We start from the raw sequence: 10,447 nt of genomic DNA on the forward strand, positions 1-10,447 counted from the left end.
TTCCCAGAAATTCCCTCCCCTACATACTTACAAGGTTAGCCTGGACAATAAAAGACGTTTTGTGCGAGATTTAAGAAGGCAGCAGTAAAACAGCAGCTATCTAAAAAGAAAACCAAAAAAAACAGCTTTTTTGAGACATAATTCGCATACCATACAACTCACCATTGTCGTCATCTTTTTACACTCAGAGGGTCAGTGCAGAGTATCAGGTACTGCTGTAGCTCACACAGGTTGTCACTGATTTTTTGACTCACTTTGGAGATGTGAGGCAGCAGCTGGGTCCACAGCAATCCATCTCCTGCTGGATCTCCTTCGTCAGTTTCTCCAACTCTACTCCTGGGTAAACTGTACATTTAGCTTCATAATGAAGGATACTAGCTTCTATTGCAGGTCATCTGAATCACTAAGGTTAGAGGCTTAGAGGTGGTAAGGGACCAAGGCAGGTTCCAGCTTGTCTTTGTTCTTCCCCACTTCATGTCCATCTTTCCTTCTTGACTTCCTGCCATGCTAGCATCAGGTCCAGCACCAGACCTAGAAGCAAAAGCCATACATAAACTATCTAACCAGTTTCCACAATTGTGTAAGGTCAAATCTCTATAAAAAATACTATATTATTCCCAGTGGTTTCTCTGATCAAATCCTATTACAGCTTTACATACTCGCAATCTTTGAGAATCCTTCCTATCAATAAGAAATCCAAAGGTGTAATTAATGGAGTCGAGTGGTCTATGCAACCTCCACCCCTAATTTAAAAATGTTTGTCTATAGGGTATTTTATCCAGCCACTGATTTATGAGCTCTTTTTTCTTACAGTATTCAGCTCAAGATGATAATTTGGTATATCAGTTGAACACCAAGATTATATAAAATGGCTTGGGAGTAAAGAATAAACTTTTAGATCCATTGAATATATGTGCACAATGTACAATACTGGTTAGGCTTGCTAATCAACCCCTTAGGGTGATAGAATTAATTTAAGGGATATGGCATGCTACTGTAAAAGGAATGAAAATTAAAATATGGTTAAAATTTAGAATGTATGGGACTTCCCTGGTGGTCCAGTGGTTAAGACTCTGCACTCCCAATGCAGGGGGCACGGGTTCGATCCCTGGTTAAGGAACTAAGATCCCGCATGCCGTGCAGTGTGGCCAAAAAAAAAGAAATGTAGAATGTATGATTTTTTTAATTTATGTGAAAGTATCACCTCTACCTGAATGTATAATTGGTGTAGGTATGTTTGAATGGAAATTTCTCCTCTATTAGGTAAAATTTAAAAAGAAATGATACATTCATCGACTTTTTGGCCAACACTAGTTGAAGATGCAAAATGGGAGCCTTTAGAGTAACCTACACCTGGCTTTGCCTGCTGCTGTTGTGGAATTGGGCCCCTCACTTCAACCAATTTTTCAAGGATATTAGGCAATTTGCCTGGTTCACAGATAGATGTTCCAGAATTGAAGGTCATGGCTCAGTAAGGAAAGCTGTGGTTTGGTGTCCAGCAGATAGTAAAATTCTCATGAGGGAAAATAAGAACAACTTGGTCCAGGGAGCTAAATTATAGGATGTATTCCTGTCAGTGACAGAAGAATTAGATACAAGTAAATGTCCTATTTTTTGAGTGTGTACTGACTCTTGACCAATGGATATGCAATTTGGTCTGGCAAGTGGGCCATAGATAACTGGATGATAAAAGGGGTACTGCTCTTTGGAAATCTTTATGTAAATTCTAAGAGCAAACCAAAGTGGGACATGTGAATGCTCAGCAAAGAAGCCTTATGCAAGGAATCAACAAGTTGATGACTTAGCTTGACCACTTGAAGTGGCAACCTGGGTCCATGAAATGAGTTGACATGGGGGAATTCAAACCATGCATCGATGGACCAAATGACAAATATACCAGTGCCCCTTACTGAAGCTTAAACCATTAATAATAATTATTCTGTTTGCTATCAGAAAAGCAGTGTTTGCAATTAGCCCTGGGAAGTATTCCCAAGGGAGAATGTCCAGTTCATAGCTGGCAAGTAGGTAATATTGACCCTTTATCTATTGCCCTAGGGGAACTTAGATGGGTATTGACAGAACCTGATTCATATTCTGGGTTTGGCTTTGCATACCCAGTGACTGAAGCCAATGTTTTCAATACTATCAAAAAGTTAGAATAGGGCTTCCCTGGTGGTCCAGTGGTTAAGACTCTGCACTTCTACTGCAGGTGGCATGGGTTCAACCTCTGGTCGGAGAAGTTCCACATGCCACGTGGTGCAGCCAAAAAAAAAAATGTTAGAACAAAAATATCGTACCAGTTTGGCCCTCCTAGTCACATTTCCTTGGATCAAGACACTCACTTCTCTGCCCACATGGTACTAAAATGGGCAAAGAAACATCACGTTCAATGGACTGGACTTATCATATTCTTTATCACCCTCAAAGTGGTAGATTAATAGACAATTGAACTAAACACAACTGCTTAAAAAGATGTAGGGGTGACGATGGATTGAAGGATTGGTCTACAAACCTATAGTTTGTATTTTGCAACTTAACACGAAGTTGACTAACGTCATGTCTCCATTAGATAAATTGTTATGCTTTTACAGTGGAAGTAGGGAAAAGAGAATGAGGAATGATGCAGGAATTTAAATACAAGTCTTCCATAATTTTCTTGATTTCAATGCTGTCTTAGTCTGTTTGTGCTGCTATAACAAAGTGCCATAGACTGGATGCTTTATGAACAACAGTTCTGGAGGCTGGCAGTTGGAGATCACGGTTCTGGCATGGTCAGATTCTGGTGAGGACCCTCCTCCAGGCTGCAAACTGCACCTGCTTATATCCTTATAAGGCAGAGAGCAGAGAGCAGCAAGCTCCCACGTGACTCTTATAAGGACACTAATTCCATTCTGGAGAACTCTGCCCTCATAACCTCATTTAATCCTAATTACCTCCCCAAGACCTCGCCTCCTAATACCATCACGTTGGGAGTAGGGGTTAACATATTAATTTGGGGGGGTTACACAAAATTCAGTCCATAACAAATGCCAAATTCGTAGTCTCTAGACTAGGTGTGTAATTAAGGGCTCCAGAGGCTGATAATGTAAAACAAGATACTGTTGCTATTAATTTGAACATAATGCAAGAATTCCAAAGAGATTGGTGGGATAGATTATCCCTTCCCCCACTTTGCCACATTGGGGCTAACTGTACCAATGTTTTGTTGCTGGTGGACAGGATAGCTCCCTTTTCTCTACTTACCCAATCTGACCCCCTACAATTAGGTATGGACTGAAAGGGAAATCCAGCCATGTCTCATCTTGCTACAAGTCAAATGGACTAGCCCAGTGGTTGAACCACAGGGATCTATTTCAGGGAGGAAAGGTTTGGATTTAAATTAATGATTAATGAAAGAGAGGTGAAACTATTGCTGAGAGGAAAGGAGCCAATAAATGTGTTTTACAAAAGGGAAAATCCAGCAATTCTGATGAGGCTTAAAACAAAAGAATAATATTCTGTCTTAGCTTGGACTTCAATGCCTGTTGGGGAGAAAGACCCTGAAAAAACCTTTTCCGTTTTGAAGAGCCAAGAAGTGAGCTGAATGAAAAACAAACATCCAGAAGTAGTCTACATTCTCAAAATGAATGAAAAAGGAGATCTCTAACTATGACTACATAGAAAAATACTAATGTGGCTATGTCTTTTGATTTTTGTTTCATAGGACATTATTCTTATGGAGAAGAATTAGCCTAAGGAAGATGTTAACTTAATTAATGGTAGATTGATCATGGTTCTTAATCATTCAGCAGATGTATTCCTTAAAGTTCAGATAGCTATAGATCAGGGAGGCAAAAGAATTATAAAATCATTATGAAAGTATGAGAAAAGTTATGCTGTTCTTATTGAATGGTTTAGTTTCTGTTTAAATCTGTACCAACTCCTCACTGATTATTGCAAATGTTTAGAATCTGTGTGTGCATTCTGATTGTAAGGCAAGTTAATTTCTGTCAAACTAAGAATAATTGTTTTGTCGTAGAAAGGTCTTGACCACGGATTAGGGTGGTGACCCTTACTGTGACAGGTAAACCTTACTGTGAACCTTACTTCAACAGGTCAGGAATCAGCCTGAACTGTTTTGCTAAAGTTCCTGCATGGCACTGACCCTGGTCAAGGCATGAAACATATTCATTAACAGTGTTGTTTTGTAACCATGGGTCAGAGGAGTTTCGGGGTAGTTGCAGTTTGTACCACTTTGTCAACATTGATTATTAATATCAGTGAGATCAGTGTTTTACACCTGGTTTCAGCTCTGCTGTTGAGACAGGTTATTTGGCAGGAATTTGTCTATGTGACCAGAAAATACAAAAAACTCCACCTAAGACTCCATTTGGGGCTTTCTGCTTTCAAGGTATTCTGTGTTCACATCAGTGGTTCCCAACCACCACTGCATCTGACCTCAACTCTTACAGAAGGTGAACAAAGCAGCAAGACCTGGCCTCTCTGGACCCCTTACAGTGAGTCAGCATTTGCAGGGATGCAATCCTTACTTTTATGTCATTGATATATTTTTTTCCTGTAATAAACTGTAAATTTATATTTTTATCTTTTAAAAAATATTTATTTATTTATTTGGGTGTGCTGGGTCTTCATTGCGGCATGCAGGATCTTTGTTGTGGCATGTGGATCTAGTTCCCTGACCAGGGATCAAACCTGGGCTCCCTGCATTGGGAGCACGGAATCTTAACCACTGGACAGGCCAGGGAAGCCCTTAAACTGTAAATTTACAAGCATTGTCATTTTGAGTCCTTTGAATCTTCTTTAGCAATAAAACTCTATTTAACTACTACTGTTAGGGCACGTATAGATATTACACATTAAATAAAGTATTCTAAGACAATAAGCCCATACAGGTTAGGTTATTATCAGGGGCTCTGTTTAAAAGATAAGAAAGGATGACAAAAGGATATAATATTACCTAATTAGGAGAAAAAATAATAGGCAGAATATTTCGACTCTAGACCCGCCACTACTTAAGAGGAGAGTCAACACTGGCTGCTCCAATTCCAGTCAGAACCATCTTCAACACATAGAAGTTTATTTGAAATTAAAATACTTGGCTAAACTTTCAACTGCTGTGATATCACAGTGTGGTTGGCCAAGAGTATGGTCAGATTCCAACAAATGATTTTATGATATTTAAAACATATAATCCTACAGTCTCCCCTAACTCCAAGCTAAGGACACCATGGTTTATGTCTAAAATGAGACTCTGATTGGAATTCCCTGGCGGTCCATTGGTTAGGACTGTGCTTTCACTGCTGTGGGCCGGGGTTCAATCCCTGGTCAGGGAACTAAGATCCCACAAGCTGCATGGTGTGGCCAAAAATAAATAAATAAATACACGAATTAATTAATTTAATTAAATGAGACTCCGGGGAAGTTTAAGGAGAGGTATTCATGAATAAGTTGGTATGTCTGATGAAATACTTTGTAGCATCCAACATGAATTGAAATGGGAAGAAGTTGGAAACAGATACCTCCCACAGAACTCTCAGTTCTTGAATGTAAGTTATCTCGGGCTAGGGCAAAAGTTTTGAGACAGCATAAGATCAGTTAGATCCAAATGACAAGAATGAAAAAGAGATTATATTGGCAATAGTTTGAAAGTACAGTATAAGAACAAAGAAGTCTTACTCTAAAACTATAAAAACCCAGGGATTTGTATTTGAACCAGGAACAAAATCTAGGATGCAGTTTTCTGAGCAGATGATCTATACGGGCGGAGGCCTGCTTTCTCTACTGGAAGACTGACCTGACTTACAAACATAATTTGGGTCCAGATATCATTTTCAACAATTAAATCATAGATACTGAGTAATATAAGGCCAAAGACAAGACACTGTGGTTACTTAATGACTGAATAAACATGACACAGAAACAGAACACAGAGTCCTTGGCTTTGATAAATAGTTCTCCACCCAAATACTGGAAATCACATAAGCAGCAACTGCCATTAAATTATGGATGACTATGTCCACGAATTACTTGCAAATGGAGTAGATAGATCATCAGGGACAGTCTAAAATAAAACCTAACAGTCACTAGCCAGCAATAGCTGAACATTTTTGATGTCCGGCTTTCACGCTGTGTGTAATTCTCACAATAATGCAATAGAGAACATTATTACCTTTTTACAGATGAGGAAACTGAGAAATTTAAAACTGGAATTTAAAACTTCCACTCCAACTTTCTGACTTCAGAGCCAGAGCTTTTAATCTCTGTTCTCTAAAACTCTTGTCTCTACATTGTTTCAGGCCATTGTTTCATGACCTGTGCTGAGTGGCTAGGGGCAACAATGGAGAAAGAATTTCTGAAAATAAAGCAGCTTACTAGACTTTAGTTACCCAAAAGTGATTACTTCAAATGCAGAATTCAGCATAAAGAATTTATTCTACCTCTTTTTTTATATAAGTTGTGCATAATTTATAGGTAACAGCACCAATTAAATTTCCACTTTTATAAAATAGTTTCTTCATCATCATCATCATCATCCAGTGTTAATTGTAAACTGTGCATGGCATAGATGCTAGAATCTTAAAGAATCAATCAGTCAATAAATCAAAAGTTTCATTAATTCCCAGTGTGATTCCTGATGCTTCCTAGTGTGCTGGGGATTTTATCAGGTGCCCATTCCCTTCAATGAAGCAAAACAATCCCTGCCTACACAAATGTTGAGAAGGCATTGCATGATAAAATTAGATAATGCAAAATAAAAGTTTTTAAAACAGAGGCTGAACTGTCTGATAAAGAGGTGCTTCTTTGCCCTTATCTTACTTATATGCAAAATGTACACATTTAAACTCATATTCTGAGAGGAGAAAAGCAACAGAAGAACCACTAAATTCACATTACATAAGGTGGACTTTTTTCCAAATGCAAACTTTTACATTTTAAAAAATTTTGTCATATTTTTAGTAAATGTTTTAAACAATGTTTCTGAAGACAGCAGTATACTCAGGAGATGCTTCCTAGTGGTTTTACTAGCACAAAAATAACTTTTAGTTTCAAAAACAATTTTTTAAATATGACACCAATGTTTGAGTTTAATTAAATCCAGAGTTCTTCAAATGTTCTTGCTTTTGGTTACACTTTTCCCTATACATAAAATGTGCTTTCTTAGCCAAATTTTCCATCATTAAAAAAATATCAATCAACAGATAATTACTGAGCATTTGCCATATATATGAGACTTTGAAAGACATTGTGAGAGAGGAAAGGAAATAAATGACATGGCATATTTGCTTATGAAGAACTACTGAGTTGGAGAGGTAAGAAAAAACAAATGAAAAATAAACTCTTTTGCCTCTCTCATGGCTACAGAGAAGCTGTTACTACCCTGGTTCCACAAATACCTGCCTCTCTGGCCACGCCTCACTTTTTTTGCTGGCTGCCATCACTAAGCATTGACCCTTTAATGTAACTGCTCCTCAACGTTCTCTTGTTCTTCTTACCATACAATGTCACCCTACATGATCTCAAATTCTGCCAAGTCTTCAAATTAACATCAGTGCAAATGATTCCCAAATCTACAACTCTTTGTGCTCTGGAATCACATTTCCAATTGCCTACTGGACTCATTCCAGTGGACTTTATCTCCTCTATATCCATTACACCCTAGTTCCAGAGGCAGGTTTCATTGGTCTAAGAATGATTCTATGGTCTAAGAATCCTATCCAACCACCTTGCCAGTAATTGGTTTACATGAGCACAAAGAATTCTTCTGGCCTCAGGGACTGATTAATGCTGGACATGAGATTCAATCTTGGCTTTGACAAATGAGGAAAGACCAATTCAGGGGGAGAGATGGCCCTTTTTTCTCCAGTATAGTCATGTGCAGGTGTGAGGCCAGAATAGTTGCAGTTTTCTTAAAAACCAGCCTAAGGAAGAAGCTGACATAGGGAAGAGAGCAGAGCCAAGAGAATCACTGGGAAATGGAACTGAAGACACTTTAGGTCGCCCCTAAAGCCAATCCCACCTCTGGATTTCCAATTTGTGAGCCGAATACTGTCTTTATCATTTCAGCCATTTTGAATAGGGGTTTTTGTTGTTTGTGGCCCAAAATGTGTTAATTGATGTATTCACGTAAATAGGCTCCTTACTGTAAATAGGCTTACTTACACAAAATTTCAAGATATCTAGAAGTGAGTTCATCAAAGCTTCTCCCAAACCTGATCCTCATTCTGTATTTCCAATGTTAGTTAATGGACTTATTATGGTCCTAATCACCTAAGCCAGAAATCCAAGTCATTTTGGATGCCTCCCTCTTTCGCAATCACATTGTTCTGTTGTTTCTGCCTCCACAATATATCTCACCTTGGTTCCTCCTTTCCTCCCCAATTCCCATTCCCCACTTCCATCACCTCTCATCTACAACACTGTAAAACCTCGTAACTGGAATCTCTCTAATCTTTCCTCTTCCTTAGATTCATTCAGCATGTTTCTGCCAGTAATCTTCCAAACCATAGATAGATTCATGTCACAATCTTGTAGAAACTCCAATGGATTTCCATTACCTATAAAAGCATTTCCTAAAATGTGTTCCATAGAATAACAGCCCCAGGAAATTATTATTTTCAAAAAAGATGTTATGATCAAACAAATTTAGGAATTTCATCTGCGGTAGCCAAATTCCAGGCTAGTCCCCAATGATCCTTGTCTCTTGGTATTTACTCCCTTCTGTAATGCTTTCCCACAATGTATCAGGGTTGGTCTATGTGACCATGGCAGAAGTGATGGTATGGCACTTCAAGGTTAGGTCGTAAAGGCTCACTTCTGTGTTGGTCTTTCTTGGATCACTCATATCATGAGAAGAGGTCCATTTGGCAAAGATTTGAGGTCTCTAGTCAACAGCCACAGTCCACCTGCTGGGCTTATACCCTATCTCTACTGGAGTGCTTAAAAAGGATATGGTAGAAGAGCCCATTCCTTCTCACTACCCTGTCCCTTCAGCCTCCACATATAAATACAACAGACTCTGCTGGAATAGGAATTAATTATTTATATAGAAAATCATACTATAGAAGAGGCAAGAGTTAACATATCAACTAACTTCAACTTTCCCTTGCATTCCAAAAGGGAAAGCACCCAAAGATTTCATTAGGAGGGAGTCCTCTTTGGGCTCTCCCCTCCATTCCTAACAGGAAATTCCAGGCTCTGCCCCTTCCCCTACCCCAAGTACCCCCTCTTTAAGATACTCAGTCCTACAAACCCCACCCTATTCCTGGGGGGGAAAAACCTGCTCTTGTTCCTTCCATAGGAAGAGATTCATCCCCTGGACCCTTCTCCCTTAATCTTCCCTAGTCTAGCCCTATGGTCTCAAAGAGGGACTACAAGAGCAGAAGAAAGGCAGCACAAATCACTATAAGAAGACTGACTATATTGCACATCAATACTAATTTTCTCTTGCTAGACAAGAACTTTCTGAACTTCAACTAGGTGAGCATTAACACTGCCAGTCCCTTGGTCATATACGAGGTGAGAATATCTCCCAAGGACTTGCATTAATGATTTTTCTTGAAGGCATCAAAGTCTAAATTCATACTGAAGAAAGAATGTGTCCTCTGTCATCAAGACCCCCAGTTGAGTTAATAACTTCCCAATTTTTTTTCCTACTCCTCCAAGGAACTTGAGGGCACCACAAATTTACTTACTGGCTATTAAAGTCTCCTCTCTCCCTCTAACTCAGAGATTGGCACTAGTCTCAATTATGTTCTTTGGATTCAGACACTCTTCCTGATAAGAGGTGAGAAAGAGATTGTTAATTAATACTTTCCAACATAAGAGCATGGTTCAATGAAAGCAAGGACAAAAAAGATCGGAGGAAAACAAAACAAAACAAAACAGTTGATAGCCTGAATGCCTAACTCCAGGAGAATGTTTTCATGTTCATTCATTCAACTACCATTTATTGAGTGCCTGATATATACTAGGCTTTGTGAGTACAAAAACAAGTTGAGGTGTATAAGATGCAAGACATGATTCTCTGAGAGCTCATAGCTTAACAGAGTATTTATTGCTGAGAAATTGTTTGGCCAGGGGTTTTAACCTCCAATCTAAATGTGTTCAATGAGGCACTTCGATTTCCTTGTTCTCAAAGCACAGTTAGTAAAATTTCCTGAGTCTCAATCAAACATGATTGCCTTGGCCCTTAAATGTACAATATTTGATTTGACAAATGTGACTTTCAGTTCCTGTTTACTTTTCTAAGTTGATTTCAAAGATAGATTAGTAGAAGCCAACCTCAAGATCACTCTTTAAAACTAGGTCAGATCCTCAGCAGCCAGGCAGCTCTGTGCTGCCTCCTCCTGGATTCCTTTAATTGTCAAGAATTAAAAGGTGGGGATTTCCCTGGTGGTCCAGTGGGTAAGACTGCAATCCCAATGCAGGGAGCCGGGTTGGGGAACTA

The sequence above is a fragment of the Globicephala melas genome, chromosome 5, assembly GCF_963455315.2.
Source record: "Globicephala melas chromosome 5, mGloMel1.2, whole genome shotgun sequence".
Lineage (NCBI taxonomy): Eukaryota > Metazoa > Chordata > Mammalia > Artiodactyla > Delphinidae > Globicephala > Globicephala melas.